The sequence below is a fragment of the Paroedura picta genome, chromosome 2, assembly GCF_049243985.1.
Source record: "Paroedura picta isolate Pp20150507F chromosome 2, Ppicta_v3.0, whole genome shotgun sequence".
Classification (NCBI taxonomy): Eukaryota; Metazoa; Chordata; class Lepidosauria; order Squamata; family Gekkonidae; genus Paroedura; species Paroedura picta.
The window spans coordinates 145,042,108-145,061,702 of record NC_135370.1 but is presented as its reverse complement, the minus strand read 5'-3'; the positions used below and the strand labels follow the sequence as shown (position 1 = coordinate 145,061,702).

Here is a 19,595-nt window from a genome sequence, read left to right as displayed (position 1 = left end):
GGCTTCTTTCTTCCCCACTTCTGGTGAGTTTCTCCCCATCTCCTGCTGGTTGATCTGATGGACCTGGCAACTCTATCAGTTTTGCATTATTGGCTCTAACATTAAGGCATTTGGACAGAGCAATGCTACATATTAGCTCCTGATATTTTAAGACCCCAGCAGGTTTTTATTTAGTAAAATATTTTGATTAGGGTTGTAATTTAAAAGGGAAGATTGGGGAACCTGAAGGGATACACCTTAATCCTTTTAAGAGAGCCAGTTTGGTGTAGTGGCTATGAGTGCAGAATTCTAATCTGGTGAGCTGGGTTTGATTCCTTGCTCCTGCTCCACATGCAGCCAGCTGGGCGACCTTGGGCTCATCACAGCACTGATAAAACTGTTCTGAGCGAGCAGTAATATCAGGGCTTTCTCAGCCTCACCTACCTCACACGGTGTCTGTTGTGGGGAGAGGAATGGGAAATCGATTGTAAGCCGCTTTGAGATGCATTCGGGTAGAGAAAAGTGGCATATAAGAACCAACTTTTCTTCTTTTGCTTCATCCCATTTTCTCATTGAAAATCAGGTTTCTCAACACTGCTCTTTTGTTAAAAGTTACATTTTCCACAGCAGGACTAAAAGCCTTTGTAGGAAATGCAATTTTTAGTGGGCAAGCTGGAGTGAAGCAAGTTTCCTCCTGGCATTTCCTCCTGCAGTAAGGATTTCAGTTAAATCAGAGAGATACTGCAGTGTATTTTTAAAATGATAAATAGAATAATCACTATGTCTAATTCTCAATGTGCCCAAATCTGTGGATATTTAAACCCAGAGACTGGAACAATGAACAGACAAAACACATATTTCTACCAACAGTCCTAAATTTACAGAAAAATCTGGAATCTAAAAATATAATGTGTTGGTTTACTGTCTTCATTATTATAAGCAGTGCCTGTGGCTTTAAGAAACTCAGTGGACTTTATGCGGGTTACTAGGCAACCACAATAGTATTGCCAGCTTACAACTCTTGGTTCCTATCTGTAAAAGGAAAGGAGAACTCCTCAAGGCAAGGCCTTGCAGCAACCTCCAGGTTACTCAATACCATGAAACCTATCTGACTCACCTGGGACAAGCTTGGCCATCCCACAGCAGGCACTCTATTGTGTTGTATAGTAGTTAGTGTTTCAGACTAGAATTTGGGAGATCCATGGAGGCTCAGTGTGTAGCTTTGGCCAGTCACACATCCTCAGCCAACCTACCTTACAGGGTTGTTGTGAGGATAAAATGGAGTGGAGGAGAATGGTGTCAGATACTTTAGGACCCTATTATGAAGAAAAGCAGGGTATAAATGAACTAAATAGAGAGTTAGAACTGAAGATGGGAGGCAAATAAAAGGCTGGTTGATGGGTGGAAGGAGAGAAAGGAAGCAAGAAAAGAGGGTGTAGGGGTTGCTAGAAGAAAAGAAAGAAGAAATAGTATAGGTAGGAAACGGGGGGAAATTAAGTCCCCCCACAAGTTCTCACCATGCAGTTGGGCCCAGTACCAGCATCATAGCTTTCCCTGGTAAAGACTGCCAAGGGGAGGGAAGGATGAAATGTTAAAGACAGAATTGCAGAAAAGGGCAGGCTGGCTGGTGGGTGGGAAGGAGAGAAGGAAACAGGACAAGGAAAGAGGCCATGTGGGACTTCCAGGGAAGGGAAAGAGGAAACAGAGGGGAGGAGAACATGAGATGTCCCCCCCCCATCCTTTCAGGTTCTTGTAACACTATATATTTCATGCTGCTTTATCCTTTAACAAAAGTTTGTTTGCATATTTAATATATTTCTGTACTGCTTTTCCTGAAAATCTCAAAGGGGGTTGCAAATATAACATTTATATACAGCATACCATAAAATTGTTAGAAAGGCAAGAATTCTTTTACAGTACCTGTGCTTAATCATCAAGGCTCTTTTCTCTTATATATTTGACAGTCCCAGCCATGTAATTGTTTTCTGTCAGTTTAACTGAAACAAAAATTAAAATGATAATTTTGTGGATCTTTCCAGTATCTTTGTTTTACAAAAATGGTTCTATGTTGGCTGCCTTCCAGAAGACATATTGTATAAGTAAGGGCACACAATTCAGTTAAAAGGTAAATCATGTAAAATTTGAGCTCATTAAGGATACATGTGTAAATGTCATCTTGGTCTGGAGATTTCTTAGTTTTAGTTTATGTAGTGGATTTTAAAACCTCAAGCTTCCTTTATGACATTTGCATTATATTGCACCTGTTTTCTATCACAGAGCTCAAAGCAGCATTGCATAGGTGTTCCAGATCCAGCAAGGTGGCTGAATATGAATTTGCTAACTGTATTCCGAAACCCTATGACTAGGTAGTAACTAGTAATCTGGTAGTCCCATGACTCCCGTCATGGCCACCATGGTATCTGCAACAATATAGGCTTTGAAACAGTGTCCACCAAAATGTTTCCTGATACCAACTTGTTTCTTCTTCAAAGTACATTGCCCCACCTCATTGGAGTAGGGTGTGAATATACATGAAGTAAATAGAGAAAGAGGTATCAGGTATCCAGGAGGTATCAGGTCAGTAGTACTGGGAAACCTGTTCCTTCAAGTAAAACATCCTCCTTAACTTTTATTGACTGCTCAACGGCAACCATGTTTTGGAAAGACATGGCAGACATTTTGTGATAGCGTTCACTATCTTTCTAAAAATTCTGAAAGTGCCTAGAGGTTCAACAAGTTCTGGGACTCCTACTTTACAGCATGCGGGGAAAAAATGTAAGTCTCTCTCTGCACAATCTCCTCAAAGTCTGTGACACACAAGAGGCTGTCCTGCAGCTGAAGGGAAGAACAGCCATTTTGCTGAGCCTGTGGGATTTCTGCTGCAGCTTCCAGTCACATTTCAGTGGGAGTGGTGGAATATCGGAGAGAAACAAATGAGGAGTCAGTTCAGATCGACCTCCGGGAGAGTGCACTGATAGTTTATGGTCTGTTAGCAAAAGAGCAGAGTGACAGCTCTGCCCGGTAGTGTGGCAGAGTGGCATAGGCCTGTCTCTGGTGATGAGCAGACCTTGTACCGTTTAGCCTGATTGCTAGGAAAGAGCAGGCTTGTATGGATGGAACCGTGTCTGTTGTAGAAGTATCCAAGCTAGTGGCTAGTCAGTGAAAGCCTATTTGAACCTGAAAGCATTAAAGGAAATTCAAACCACACTGTAAAGTCATAACTAGCTTTAATTTATGTGCCTCAGCCAAGGTTTTCCTTTGACTGTTTGGAGACTTTTGCTGCTGGCCTGTTCTTTTAAAAAAACTGTAAATAAGTAAATCTATGTGGCTATTAATCATGTTCAACTCTTGTCCCAGAAATCTCTGTATTCTACTGGTTTGCTACAAAACTTACTTCATGGTAGTGATCCCGATGCTTCTACACTTGCTGCCCTAAGAACATGGTGCAACTGAAGGAAGGTTTAGAGTTTAAAACTCCAACCTGGTTCCTCAAAATCATGAGTGGCTGTGTGGACAACTTCAGTTAGTAGAAAAGCCTGTCACAAAGTCTAATGCAAGTACTTCTTTTATTGGCCTAATTTCAGTGCCCCTACAGGTACATCGGCTAGTTTTCTGGTTGCTTCTGTTATATCCCTATGAATGCCTCCTATCCCACAAATAACTTGCTCTTCATTTTTTTCCTTATCTTACCAAGCACTTATCTCTGTTGTGCCAGACATTGCATTCTTCTACAGTGAACTTTTCACAGAGTCTTTGGCTGTGCTGTTTCACCATGTTGGAGTACTTTGAGCTTTATTTGTGCTTTTTCTAATCTGTGGTATGCATTTTATTAGGGCCTCTGTTATAATAGGGTTAGATAGCATTCAACCTTCTTAAAGGATTTGGACACTCTTGATTGCCTTTTAGGTGACTTTTATCTAATCCTCTTATTTTTAACTAATTCCTCTTTTGAAATTAAGTATGATTACATTGAACTTTCAGGCCAATTTTTCATGATATACTGGCTGTTTATCCAAATTACTTTGCATAGTATTTTAATTGCTCTGTTATGGGTTATTTGTTTAACAGGGGGAGAAAACACAGTTCAAATGTGTACTGGTGAAACAGATGATGATTATATTTCAGGAGAAAATGAGCATGTTGAAATTCAACGTATTCTATGACAGGCCTAGCAGACAAAACTGAATTGAACATCTTAAAAAAATAATATTGAGCGTATTACTGTTTCTTGTCCAAGAAAATAGTTCAAAAGTGAAATTGACAACAAAGAACTGTATCTTTTATTTGAATTATAGCTATTTTAGTACTTATTTTCCAGGGAGGTATGATACACACCTGCTTAATACATGTTTTGAGGAGGGTAGGATGGGTTGGGGTGGGGGAAGAGATGAATTATGAAGAAGTAAAGAGGAAAATAATTTCAGAAGGTAATGGATGAGCTCTGTCCAGAAGATTAATCAAGGCAGTTGCAAGAGAGTGCCAAAAGCATAACTGAAGTAGAACTAAATATCTGATTGTAATTAAAACTTTAGCCTTCTAATGGCTCCATGAAAGATATTTTAATAAACGTGAAATGCACTTTCTAAATGGCACGCTAACTTTTAATGACTTGGGTGTTTTGTTTGATTAGTAACCTGGACTGTTAAATTAAAGCCAACTGCAAGTGCATGATAAAATATTGATGGTTTCAGGCAAATGAATTGGGGGAGTTATGCTTGACAGATTTTTTTGGTATCATTAAGGATTTTAACTGGTGGAAAATATATATTGCTGGTGCTTAAAGATAGTTAAAGAGGATCTCACCATTTATATGCCCTAGTTTTAATTTTACAGTAATAATAGGAGGGGAAAAAACTGAATTATTCACAGATGGCTGGTCAAGAGGGGTCACTTAATTTAAAAAGTGTTAGTTTAATTACACCTGTTTCTCATTTCCAGCATAGATAATTAAATATTCTGTGGTATTTGGTTATTTCTTTTTCATCAGAATGCCTGAAGCCTTTGTGGAGGGTTCTTCCTTTTCAAGAGTGAGAGTTTACATGGTAGAAGTTGTTCTATTGTTTCCAGGTAAGTTTGTTAATGGGAAGTTAATTATATATCAAAGAGTTTGGCACTGCTGATTTATGGACTTACAACTAAAACATGGATGTTCCCATAAAACAGAATTCCTTATCCATAAGTATAAAGAAGACTTAATAGTATTCTATGATCAGATATATTGCAGGTGATTCTTATAGTTCAGGCTGATGAAAAACACCTATATAGGCCTTCACTGAAATAAATAACAATAGTGCAGCAGTGAACTTTTATGAGGCTAAGTACTCTACTTACAGTCCCAGGATTAATATGATTATTAGGAGGCCTACTTAGGCTGCCAAGTGTCCATGATTTGGGCCATCCTTACCTCTTATTTTTCTAAATTCAAGAATGTAGCAGTTGAGTAATTGTGAGAACCTGTGCTCAATTGTGTAACCAAATGGGAGGGGGAATTAGAAGTGACATCCTGGATAAATCAACCTTTTGGACCCACATCAAAAAGGTCCAAAGCTCACCTTTTGCCTTTGTGACTTTTTACCACATATCTGGCTAAGGAAAGGGTATAAAAACCCTTCCTTGGGGCTCCCAGGGTGCTCATTTCCCTCTGGCGACGCCCAACTCAGATGCTGGTTTCATTCCTGTTGCTGACTCCCTCCTTCAACGCATCCCACTTCTCCATCTGTTCAAGATAGGTAATCATATGAACCTTGCTGCTCTCTTCCCCAAACTTAGCCATTTCTTATATTATTTCTTTCTGCTGTAGGTGTTAGTGTAATTGCTTAGTTTTATTATATAAATAAAGCAACAATATTATTTTAAACAGTACTTGTTGTCTGCCTTGGATTCCTGAAGGGCTTAATCACCTTGCAAACTGTGCAAAAGAGATCATAGTTAGTTATCCCCCTTTTTGCATGGCTGATTTCCACAATTTTTGATCAGAGCATTTGGGGATAACAGAGCATTTCTCTTAACACCACCTTCTAATATGAACTTAATTTTCTACCTTAGAGTTGAGTTTGATTGAAAATTGTTTACAACAGTGCTCTAAAACAGGCTTCAGACTTGTCTCCAACTCAATTTTCACTGGAGAAAAAGAACTTCACAGGGACAATTCATATACTTTTGGCACGTCCTATGTAAGCTTAGGCAATATTGCTACAGGGCCTAATAATATCACCGTCCTGGATTCATCCACTTGAACATTATCCAATTTAATATATTCCGCCATATGCTGAGAGTGCCCTTCCACTATCTATACTGACCAAACAGGTCAGTTCCCATGTGAGAAGGCATACTATTTTAATCTAACATAAATTATAACATTCAGGAAACCAGAACAGGAACATTTTAATCTTCCTGAACATTGCAGATCTGAAAGTCACTGTCCTACTGAAAAACTTCCGAAAACCTTTAAAGGAAACATCCCATGCAAAAGTACTGAATTAGAATAAACCAAGGAATGCTTTCGATTGACTCTTTCTTGATTTGTTGTTGTTAATCCTTTTTCATTTACTGCACTTATCTGTACCCTATGAGAGTACCTCTGACCACTCATAATCTTTTATGTGCAATACTCTAATCCATTCCAGTCCCTTACACAGATAATTACACATGAAAGATTTATGATAGGGTCCATACCAAGACTCTCTCGGTCCCAACTTTTCTCTTCCCTTTTGCATTTTTCTTTATAAATATATGTGCAAAATGATTTCCTTACAATAAGCATCTGAAAAAATGATGTCTGACTTATGAAAGCTCATGCTGGAATAAAAATTGCTAGTCTTCTGCTACAATAGGCCAGCATAGCTACTCTTTTGGAACATATCTTCAGTGCAATATTACACAGTACACACGTTACCAAGATGTAGACAGACAGATGATTTACAAAGGGTATATGGATATTGCAAGTGAACTCATTTTTCTAGCAGTGAATCACTTGAAATCATCAGTCATGGTGGGAATAGCACAGTGAGAGGCAGAGAGATTCCATGCAAAACACCTTGGATTGCAGCAAAGATAAATCTAGTTAAATTGCCACCTTGATCAGCTCCCCTCAACCCAAAGTCAGTGCTGAATTCAATGCAGATGTAGTTCTGCTCCATTCACTTGCCTGCAGATATGCTTTTACCGTTCTAACAGCATAAAATGAAAATTAAAAAATCAGCTCAGAAGCCAGAGTATCTTTTCCTCCTATTTCAAGGTCTAAGACTGTCAGCTTGACAAACTAAGCCCTTAGCTGTCCCCAATCTTCACTGAGTATAAGTGAATAGACGGGTAGAAGTGCCCATTTTTGCCATAAATGCCACAACAGCATTTGGAAACCGTTAACACAGTAGCCATGTTCACAGGTTACAATGAACACAACTACAATCCGTGGACAATGTACCCTTGATTTTTTTCTTTATACATACATTGAGGGGCTTTACGCACCAGGATCTTTGTAGCAAATTGGTCACTGAATGAAAAATCGCCATTTAAAATAGTGGAATTCGTCGTTATGCATACCTGCCTTTGTAGTGGAATCCAGTTGCGTTTTGTAGCATTTCCCACAGGCTTCCGGTCTCGGCAGAAATCGCTAGAAAGGAAGCGCTATTGCCGAGCTCGTCCCGCCCCTGGCCGTCAAGCAGCCAATGGGCAGCCGTTAGCATGCTCCCAAACAGCCCCTTTCCCTTTAAGAAAGGTTTTTTTTTTAAAAAAAAAACAGACCCATTGCAACGAATCTGTGTTAATTCGTTGCAACGGAGAGACCCATCCAGCTGCCTGGTGTGTTTGAGCTGTCGTTTGATCGTTGCCACGCTCCCTCCGAGTGAAAAAAAAAATCCCCCCCTCCCCCCCCTCTCACGGGCCCGATTTTCGGCTGAATGAATGTGTAAAATGTGTGTGCTTAGTGACTGAAGGGGAGGGACTGAAGCCAGGGAAGCCTCTAAACTGAAAGAGGCTCGCTGGTGCGTTATCCCCGCTCGCTCGGAGAAAAAAAAATGGCGATCGCTTTGCCGGAAGATCAGAGAAGAGAGCCAGGGGGAGGGACTTTGTAGAAACTGCAACAATGTTAATGCACAGGTCTTTTTCGCTAGTGTTGCAGATTGGTTGCAGGAGTGTATCGCTTTCCGGAGGGTGAATCCACTTTTGGGGATTTACCTGAAAGCGCTACAAGGAAGCGCTTTTTGCAGATTGGTTTCAGGTGTGTGGCAGATTGTCGACGACCTTGTGCAAAACAGCAAATCAGTAGCGTTTTCAATTGGCAACCATTGTGCTATTTTGAAGGCGTGCAAAAAACCCCTGGGTAACAACTGAACATACTAGTTAACACCCCCACCCCCCAAAAAATTATCCAGATACAGATTCCTGTTTTCATTTGCAAAGTGAATGCTAGTTGGCAATTATAAACAGGTATGTGCATATACATGCAGATTATATGTGCATTCACTGTAACACGATTAGAGGTATAAATGATTACTATTTCAGAATCAGACCTCAGACTGCCTAGGGTCCAAGCTGGAGTACTCAAACAAAACAAGAATAAATAGAAATTTGAGTTTGGCAAAATTGATTGGCATCTCTAGAAATATATTTAGATGTATTTAAAATCAATGCGAGGCAACAGACAATGACCAAGACAAAAGGAAGGGCCTCATGTGGAAGTGGAAAGTGCTTCTGCACACCGAGGAAGGGGCTGCCAGTTTTCCTTTCTACTTGCGGTCTGTCTGGGGTTGCCTGCTCTTGACTGGGAAATACCTGGAGATTTGGAGAGATTTGGGGAGGGAAGAGACATAAATGGGATATAATGCCATAGAGTTCACCTTCCAAAGTGGCTGTTTTCTCCAGGTGAACTGATCTCTGTCCTTGGAGATTAGTTATAATCTCAGGATACCTCCAGCTACCACCTGGAGGTTGGCAATCCCATCTCATCATATTCAGTCCCACACCAGAGGATTCACAAACCTTCAAACCTTCAAAGCCTCAGGAACTGTAGTGAGAAAAGGAGGGCATCCCCCCCCCATTGCCTTCACACATGGATCATGGCCCTTACAGGAAAAATGAAGTCATCGGCTGAGAATTGAAACCCAAATCTGCTGAGCTTGTGATTTTGAATAAGATTTAATGGAAGAACATGCCTCTGCTGCAGATCTACAAAGGGTCAATGGGAATGCCCCTTAATGAGAACGAAGTCTTTGCAGAGATAGATGCCATCACCAGAGGGGTAATGATAGGCAGCCTCCTCAAAAAGGAAAGCAAACTCTCCAGTAATCAAAGTGAAGGCCTGCATGTCACCATGGGAGAAGGGCAATCCCCACGGGAAAGGGGACTTGGGGGGGAAAGAATTTTAAAATTTGACATGTGCTTTTGGCAAGCAAATAAAGGCAGCAGCCCGCCAGACATACTATTCCTTTCAGGTAGCGATGTTATTTGGTAATGCAATAGCCATTGCCTGTAGTCCATTCTGCAGGGCACAATACTGCTTTTAGGAAGGAGAAGAGCTGATTTTTTACACCCCACGTTTCATTGCACAAGGGAGTTCCAGGGTTGCTGACAAGCCCCTTTCCCTTCCTCTCCCCACAACAGACACCTATGAGGTAGGTGGGGCCAAGAGAGCCCTAAGAGAACATAAAGTTAGTCGATGGGCAAGTGTCAGGATATTGCTGATATAAAACAAACGAGCACGGTACCCATAAGCCCTGAGGACATAGATAAAGCCTTCCATATTCAGTGAACGATGCTTCTGCTGTATCGCTCTCAGCAACCCTCTCATATTTACACAGTCATCTGTCTATGTGGTTGTGGTAACAGGATAGAGGGGGGAGAAGGCATCGTTCCATTCCTACAGGACTCCGACTGTTATTAAAAGTACTTTGCTGTCTCTTGAAGACAAAATAGTCTCCACGAGCAATATCAAGGTTCCCAATGCTGGAGATAATGCGGAGTTTATGAACTGGGCCGGAGGGAGGAGTGTGATACGTTGTACTCGGAATATAATGAGTCTTGTAGCTTACCCGTAAAACAGTTGTACCAAATTTATCCTGACTGTATTTTGACAAAGCTCTTATAATGCTTTTTCTGCTGCAGACGCAAGTTCTACTTGATGTGTCACTTAAAACACACACACACCACACACATATAAAACCCCCAACAACACCCCCTACCAGGCATTGTATGTTTGAATGGATTCTTGTTGGCTCCCTTGTGTGGACTGAAAAGTGGGATATAGATATTTTCTAGAGGAAAAATGCCAGCTTGGTGTGGTGGTTAAGAGTGGCAGCCTCTAATCTGGAGAACTGTTTTGATTTCCCACTCCTCCTCCACATGCCTCACGGGATATCTGTTGGGGGGGAGGAAGGATAGGTGATTGTAGAAGAAGAAAAAGAAGAGCTGGTTTTCTATGCCCTACGTTTGCCTCCTGGAGGTGTATCAGTGGCTTACAATGGAGGTATGCAAACAAATAAATAACCCCACCCCCCAGGCTCTGGGAGATTTGACCTGAAAAAAAATCAGTATATGTTGATATACCTAATTACCAATATTGACATTGGTATTCGGATCAGCAAGATTCAGGAAAACTGAATTTTTCAGCTTTGGGGCTTTTAAAAGGACCTAGATCCATTTAAATGTCTCAGCCCTGCGAAGTTCACCAAAAGCCGGATCCCACTGAGAGAACTCTCTGTGGGATGGCTTGAAGGTTTGCCTCCCTCCCACCATTTGAATCTCCTCTTCCCCCACAGTCTAACAAACAGCTGATCCACAGAGAGGAGTCTCTCTGGAGAACTCTTGGGGCTGGATGCAGACTGTGGCCTGACACTGGTGCTCCTGACAGCAGAGCCGTGGGTGGCACTTAGCTGAGGCTGGGTAGCTCCAACTCCAGGGGCCCTGGAAGGTCCTGATCTTCCTCAGCCTCTGAACTTTCTTCTACCATGTCTGAAGGCAGAGCCTCTTTGTCAGAAGCCCTTTTGGACACTCACCTTCTGTCCACAATGATGGGCATAACACTTGTTCTGTCAAATATGACCACATACAGCCTCTTGTAAATGAACATTAGGAAGGAAGCTACTTGCATATTTCTGGACAAGCCTTTTCAGCAAATGGAGTGTGGGCCCAGGGAGATGCACTCACCTGCTATGCAGACAGGGCAGGAGGGTGGTTTGGCCCTGCTGTACAGTTATGTCTGCAGAAGAGGGGTGGGCCTCAGGAAGCGCAGCTACCTGCAATGATGCAGGTGTCTTCTGGGCCTGGATAGGGTGTACCTGCCTGGTAATCATGTTGCATGTCTACTGTTTAGGAAAATCAGAGCACTTCTGCTGGTTCAAGCCCTGTATCGTCCCATATTGCTTGGTTTAGCAACTCAGAAACTGAATGTTGATTTCCTTCACCAAGAAACCCAGTGATGCCTTAGAGGTATGTGTGTGTGGTCACTATTCCCTTTTGCCCAGACTGCTGGCAGGGTGATTCTGGGAGCAGAGCAGGCATGACAGGCCAACAAAATCCTAGTTCCCAGGGCAACTCATCATCCTGCCCATGGCTCCTTTTCCATCCTGGCCACTCACATCCATCCCCTTTCCCCCATACTGCTGGCAGAGTTCTGATCCTTGGCTGAATGTTCCAGGGAACAGGATGCTAAGGGCTGGGGGAGGTTTGACACACTATTCTCACTGAATGTGGGATCCGGTCCTGTGCCTTGGTGTGGGTGCTTGTGGTGCAGTCGCACAGTGGGGCACAGGGCCTGACTGCCCCCTTATGAAGGTGATTGCTCTGATCACTTTGCCAGGATTTTAAGTAGAGACTCTTCCTGAAGTTTGGGTGGCCTTTCCATTTTCTTCCCCCGCATCTCTTTGCTCCTTTTGGGCCCTAACTCTCAGCCAACCCCCCCTCCCCCTTGTGTCATGACTCCCCTCAACAAGCTACCTCCAACTTTTGCAGGCAGGGCAGTCACTAGGCCCAGACTTTTTGGCCCACGTAAGAACATCCACAGGTGTGGGACATTATAGTGGCCTCTTTCTTGGCCTGGGGTTCTCTCTGGGCAGAGTATTAATTCATGTCATTTCCTTTGGCATTTGGTGTCTGTGTGCCTCACTTAGCATGCAGTCCGAAAGGTTCTTGTTCCCTGGGCCCTGGCCAAGCCTGGCACATGCACCACTGGCACAATGGCTGCAGCCATCTCCCCTCTCACACTGCTGTAAAGGTGCTGCTGATTGGGCAGGTGCAAGGACCTTGTTTTAGAGCTGTCTGGAAGCAGCCGCCTTGGATAGCACTGTAGGGGGGCTCTACAGGCATCGTTGCCTTCATTCATTGTTGAGATGATTGTAGGTTGGCCAACCATTTCCCCTTTGCCTAGTTTATGTTTAGGGCTTGGCAGGTCTTCATCATCATTTCTGTCATCATCCTGGGAATCAAGCTGTCTCCTATTCCACTTTCACTCACAGTCAGTCAAGGTGGTAAGCTGCATTCCTGGGCATGGCCAAAGGGGCTTATTTAGGGTGTCTTCCTTGTTCTCCTCTCCCCTTTCCTTGTTCCAGGCTCCCATTTGTTAGATGGCTCTGCTCTGTAGACATTGACTTTTGCTTTCGCCCCTGGCAAGGTGACTCCCCCTTGTCTAATATTCTGATAGCAAAATTAACCAAAGATCTGCATACTTGAATGTGGTGACTGAAACTGTGGATGGTCAAGACAGATCTTTCTAGAAACCTGAAAAGGGCCTCAGGTTTGCAGAAAAACCTGACATCTAAAAAAAACCCTTGAATATGATAAAAGGAGTGTGTGTAGCTTTAAGCAATGGATTTCCTCATTGGTTGTTGCTAGGCAAACACAGTATTCTAGGTGAGGTTCTGTCAATAAAAGGCAGGGGGAGGAGACAGGAACCCTTTCCAGGCCTATTTTGGCCTTTGAGGGGAGATGCAATAAGCATAGGCCTGGCTAGGGTTGCCAACTCCAGGTTGGAAGTTCCTGGAGATTTTGGGGTTGAGTATAAAGAGGGCAGGGTTTGGGGAAGGAAGAGTCCTCAGGTGGGTTTAATACCATAGAATCCATATTCCAAAGCAGCCATTTTCTCCAGGCAGACAGATCTCTGTTGTATGCAGTTCAGTTGTAATTATGGGAGATATCCAGGTCCCCCTGGGAGGTTGGCAAGCCAAGCCTGGCAGCAACCTCTGGGTGACTTCATACCAAAGCTCTTCTAGAAGAGTTGAGAGTTTTATGTCCTACTTTTTAGTAACCAAATGAGTCTCAAAATGGCTTACAATCGCCCACCCTTCCTCTCCTCACAACAGACACCTTATGAGGTAGGTGAGGTTGAGAGAGCGCTGAGAGAGGCCAAGGTCATAGAAGAAGCTTCATGTGGAGGAGTGGGGAATCAAACCTGGTTCTCCAGATCAGAGGCTGCTGCTCTTAACCACGATACCAGGCTGGCTCTCGAGAATTTGCCATAGCTTTGTATAGTTCAGCCATTCGGGTAGGTGGGTCTGCTCATCAACTGTTAGGTTTAAATGGCTGTAAACCATTTAACATATCTGTTTCTTTCTTCCCCATTTATATCTTGAATAAAACTTAGTCTTAAAGGTGCCACTGAACTTGAATTTTATTCTGTTGCCTCAGACCAACACGGCTACCCACCTGAATGCTTTTCTATATGAAAAAGAAGGGACATTCCAATTTTGCCCTCTAGAGAGCAGTATAACACAATGGAATCTGATATCTTCGGTATCTTCCCTTGTAACCAGGCTTCTCTCACAACAAAGGCCAACATTTTGTCTCATGTTTAAGAAAACAATGCATTCTAGCATGAGAAACTGTTGCTTTTTGTGTGTCATAATTAAATGTTGTACTACAAAAAAAAAAAAAAAAAACAACCCCAGCCACCAAACTGGATATGCTGTGAAACCCTCAGACAGTTGAGTGAGTACCTAACCAGACATTATGGGAGTGTAAAGCTGTAAACAGCCGACAGTCTCCCTGGAAACATCTAGTAAAATAAACGGGCTCTTACAGTTTATATTTCTCCATCCCCTGCAAGTAGCAGCCAAATGAATCGGAGTGGAGGGGGAGAGATGCTGAATGTGACAGTGTTACAACATACATTTCTTCTACAAGACATTACAACAAGGGTTGGCGGTGGCTTCCATCCCCAGTAATGTATAAGTCACTCATACTCCGCATGTCCAACTTTGTTTTTGGCCCCTTCTCCACAATGCTGCAAAGAAGGCGCCACTACTTGGGCTACCCTAACTGGGGCTAGGGCTGCAGTTTTCACAGCACCCCCCCCCCGGTTCTGGATCTGTCAACGGGTGAAGGTCCTGAGTCTGACTGCTGCCCAGGAACGCTGACATGGTACCACCCAGGGCAGCCATCTGCCACGCTTACCTACAGATGGGTGCTGGATGGTGAATGTAGGCCTGCGGGAGCATTGGTGGTGGCACTGGGCCCTGGTGTCACCTGAGGGCACTCTTTATTCTCTGCTGGGCACTGGTGTCACCTGAGGCTGCTTCTTGTTCTGGTGGGCCACCACAGATGCAGAGTCTATTGTCACAACAGGGGACATTGGCTGGGCATCCCTCCACCTGTGGCACAGGCTGCTGGCAGCCTAGGTGACCCACTCTGTTGTCTTCCGTGTGTGGCACTGTCGAAATTTAAGAGTTAGCATTCTCTTGAACAAAACTGATCCGGTATGAGGTTTTTACAACATGTTTCTCAGAAATGTTGTCCGGGAAAATTCTGTGGTTAATATTTCTCTCTTAAGTTGCTTTCTAAGAGGACTTGGAAATGTAATTTTGTTTTTAATGAGGACCCAGGTATCAACTCTCATGCCTAGTTGGAAGGGAAAACTCCTTAGGCATTTTAAACTTCCCCACTGCCTGTTGTTAGCAACTTAGCAGATCATCTACAGAAATCCTATTACTGATATTATGTGAACTGGCCTGGCTTTAGACAAATCCCTCTTCTTCCCCAGCTTCCCCCTTTAATGGGTTGTTAATCATAATGGCTACGTTACAAACCTGTGGTGAGGATTTCTGAGGTAATGTATTTGGAAGCTTGAAATGGGCTTCCTAAATTCTAAGTGCCAGTATTATTTGTTACAATAATAGGAGATTAGAAAATGCTGATCTGTTTAACAGAGCAAAGGATCAAATGCTAATTGGGGTAATATGCAAAACGGACTTTAGCTGTCAATCCATTGGACTCAGCATTATCTGTTTTTACTCTTTTGGCTCTTTGGGGTCACAGGCACAGAGGGGAAGTCATTTAATTGGGATGCCATGTGTTGAGTCTGGAGCCTTCTACATGCTACACATGGACTCTACCACTGAGCCAAAGCCCCTCCCCTTCCACTCCATTCTACAGGACATTGTTGATTTCATTAAGATACATCCAACTGCTGAAGTAGACCTCCTTCAGTGGTACCCAGCTCCTTTGTATATTAGAATTTCAAACAGACAAGCAAGGCTTAAATCAATTTTTTAACCCAATAAGCATTCAGACAAATCATTAATAACAAACGTAGAACTAGATTTGAGTCCCATAGCACCTTTGAGTAGAAATAGGAATGGAATTCCTGTTTATATCTGATGAAGGGAGCTTTGACTCTTGAAAGCTTAGACCCTGGAATTCTTATTGGCCTGAAATCTAACCCTTCTGATGCAGACCAACATGGTGGCCTTCTGAAACTAATACAAACATAGCAGGAGCAGACTGGGAAGTGAAAATGTCCCTGAAGAAAGCCAAAGAGAGCCGGCCCTGTGGTGCTACCAACTGTGATTGCTCAGCTGACACCACCTGCCCTTGCTGAAGAAGGGAGGGAGCCAAGTGGCCCCTGAGGCTCTGAGTGGCAGAGTTGCTGGGGCTTAACACTGTTCCTGATGACCAGTAGCTCTTCAGTGGCGCACCAAGACATTTCCCTGTAAATTAAATGGCCACTCTGCCCCTGCACATCAGGGAGAGATGCCATATACTAAACAGAATACGAGAAAGGAAGAAAGGTTCAAAACACAAACAGAGAAAAACAGAACCTTTCCAAAGCAATTGGTACAATAAATTTTATATATCAATAATTTTTTAAGGACCAACCAAAATGGTTTCTAGATATACTCCGTTTTCACAATTTTTCTTCAGTGGTTGATTCCTTATACTCTTATCAAGCAATTTATATATATATATAAATGTTTTTTGACTGACATTCCCCACAATACTTTACAGAGCCGGTGGCCTAACTATATATATAAAAATTATTGATATATAAAATTTATTATACCAATTGCCTTGGAAAGGTTCTGTTTTTCTCTGTATATATTAAACAGAAGCAGGAGTGTGAGGACAATACAGAGCTGACCTAGCTTAGATGGTGGGAACTATAGAATATGCAACATTATTGGTTGGTCCTAGTATATGTTTGATTTTGTGCCCAAGATATATATATTACTTACTTAGTGGTTGTGGAGAAATTCCTAGCGCTAAACTGAAGTCCAAAGCTCCATGTATCATGATGAGCAATTGGAGCTCTTTCAATTGGAGCTGTTTGGGCTTTCCCCAAGTCTACAGCTTTTATCTTTAATTTTTGAAAAATTAAACTGACATTTAATGAAAGAGCCAGTATGGTATAGTGGTTAATGGAGTCAGACACTAATCTGGAGAACCAGGTTTGATTCCCACTCTTCCACATGCAGCCAGATAGGTGACCTTGGGCCAGTCACAGTTCTCTCAGAGCTCTCTTAGCCTCACATACCTCACAATATGCCAGTTGTACAAAGAAGATGGGAGGGCAATTGTGGGCATAAAGGGGGACTCATTTTGAGACTCCTTCTGGTAGAGAAAAGCAGGGTATAAAAACAGCCATTCTTTTCTTCCACATTATTTCACTAACTTTTAAAGCACCCATTTGAGATGTAAATTATGTGTTTTGACTAATGCAGAAATTCATATAATTATCTCATTTGCTTTGAATTTTAGTCTCTGATGCTGGGCCCCTTGCGAGACCCATTTTTGCTTGTTACTGAACTCGTACTATTTCAGTCCAGCAGTCTTGAAAGAACAATTGCTCATCCATGTGTCGACCATTTGAAATGACCTTAAGAAGGGTAAATGTAGCCACCAGTTCCTCCTTGTAAGATTTAAGGCTTTTTGCAATGGGCAGAATGCCTGGAAATTGACAAGGACAGGATGTAAGGAATGAAGACATCTCTTTATTAGCTGCACCACAAATGCATTTGAGATATAAAACACAAATAGACATTAGGAAACCATGATTTATAAATGTGGCTTCCTTGACCACGATGAGGTAGCTTAACGTTTGTGTGGAGGTCCTTGGTAAGCAGTGGCAATGTCAAAGTCCTAACATGCATGATGGAAAATATTGGTGCTGTGAAACTTTTTGCCAACTCTATCTTCCTGGTACCTAAGAGGAAATGACTGTTTTCTCAAGCGATGTGAATTTCAAGGGTGTGGGTGGAGAGGAGAAGAATTTATGTTGTTTTTCTGATGAGGTACATTGTAATACACAAGATCGCTTATTCTTCACTCCTGTTTTAGCATCAAAGAAATGGAAGATGCTATTTTTTAACAAAAAATCTAGATATGTTATTGTTCACATCTCTGATTTCCTTTCAATTTCAGTACAACAGTCTGCTCTGCTAAAAGAAAATAATGTGTAAAGAACATGGGAAGCAGGAAGGTGGTGGAAATGGAAAATCTTTTCAACACAGACTTGCCCTCCGTAGAAGTTTGTAATGCAGTGTCTGGTGATCACTCCCCGCTGAAAGCTGTAACCAATAATGTCGCTATTCATGGAAAACGAGTTGGAACTGAACAGTAGCAGCTCCGGCAATAGCAAACACCACATGAAATCATGGTCTTTTAACAATCATTCTCTTGTCTGGGGCTGCAGAATTTCTTCAAACATTTCCACAGCATCACTGGGCTTCAGCTCCTGAAGGTTATGTATTCCAACCACTGCACTAAGAAATGAGAGTGAATATACAACCATCCCTAGTGTAACTTCAAGATCTTAAGGTCCCCACAAGTAGAGAGTGGGAATTGATGAAATGTCCAGGATCACTAGTCGTACCCTTGGAAAAACAGGAAACTGTTCAAGGTGCTCAAAATTCCCTTGTGAGAACTTTGCATTGCTGTGTCATGGTGAGTTCATCATGACTACTGGAATAAATGTGCACTCCCCACTGATTTATGGGATGTTTAATTCATTGGAAATCCAGACACTGGAATTGACACCTGTAGATGGATTTGTTTTATAATTTTCAGTGGCATCCTTTTGTTTATATGCCAATATCATTGCTTCTTTTGGACACAGGCTTTAGGGAGCTGGTGTCCATTTATATTATATATCCCATTTGTAGGCTGTCATTCCTCTCAGGAGATTCAGCAAGACATACATGGGTTATCCCAAGGTGATACTCCCATGAGGTAGGGTAGGCTGCAAAAAATAGTACTAGCCCTAAATGATGGCATGCCGAGTATCAGATGCTATCAAATACCACTAAATGGCACTGAATGTCCCCTACCAAATGCTGGCAAGGGCCACTGGATATCCAATACCAATATCATACATGCAGTATATATTTAAGAAATATTCGCAGCACATTTGACAGTTGTATCAGCGACATTTGCAGTGAGATTTTCTTGAAAACAGATTAAATTCTGCTCAAGTTGCATATGTAATAATCTATCAGTATATGAATCTCCTAAGAATTTTTTTTAAATAAAGCATTCCAGTTTGCTGGACTGGAAATGCTTTATAAAACAAGGTTCATTAGTATCCTGCATTTCTGGTTCTTGCAGTATTCTCCAATAAAACATAAATACTAGCACACTGCCTCGAACAAATTCATGCACTTATTTTTGCTCATGTTTGTCATGGCACATGTGCAGCGGGTAAGAGTTCTTGTAAAAAATGTTCTTCTTGTAAATACAGATTACGGTATAGCTGTCCTCATCCCAAGAATATTTGTGCATCCAACTTTGAACAAAAGGTAGTGACTCAGTGTATAATGCACCTAAATATTCTTCCCATGGATAAGGACAATTTTTAGTGGCAGCTGAGCCATCTTGTTGCAAGTACTCCTACTGACAGTCTTTTTATTTGCTTGGAGAGTTTAACACAACTGTTACTGCAATGGGTACTGGCTCTTATTTCTTTATTAAAACATGTGTATGTATTTCCTTTGATGCTCAAGGCAGTTTACAAGGCCAGGCATTTCCGCACATCAGTAAGAAGAGCGTTAAGCCAGCTGAATGGCAAAACGTTATTTTTTTTTTGCGCTTCCTAGCCTCTCCTCTGTCATCTTTTCACGTGTCTCACCCTCCACATATGCTGCTGGAGATGGCGGAAGAGAGCAACACTTCTTATACACAATTTGCTTCTGCCTGTCAGTCAAATCAGGCAACCAGTCCCCTTTCTCCAATAGTTTAAAGGTCTTGCGATGCCTGCTAATTTTTTTTAAAATCATAGTTCTCCGTTGAAATGCTTATGCATGGAACATAGATGCATAGTGCTTTTTAATGCCACCACTTATGGGATCATGAGTCCTTTGATACATCTAAAAATTAATATTCCTGATTTTTTTTGGGGGGGGGGACTTTTGAGAGAC

At 42.2% G+C, this 19,595-nt stretch overlaps 1 long non-coding RNA gene across 4 annotated transcripts; it reads left to right on the top strand.

The window, feature by feature from the left end:
• LOC143830503 (uncharacterized) lies at positions 1–18,171 on the top strand. 4 transcript variants are annotated; one of them, XR_013228506.1, is made up of 5 exons: positions 45–1,063; positions 3,337–3,532; positions 4,967–5,046; positions 11,288–11,403; positions 17,605–18,171. It is a non-coding gene; the product is annotated as an uncharacterized LOC143830503 (long non-coding RNA). The 4 variants fall into 4 exon arrangements; XR_013228508.1 differs by lacking the exons at positions 45–1,063; positions 3,337–3,532 and adding an exon at positions 1–23; XR_013228507.1 differs by lacking the exon at positions 3,337–3,532 and having other exon boundaries at positions 59–1,125.
• Positions 18,172–19,595: the final 1,424 nt, after the last annotated feature.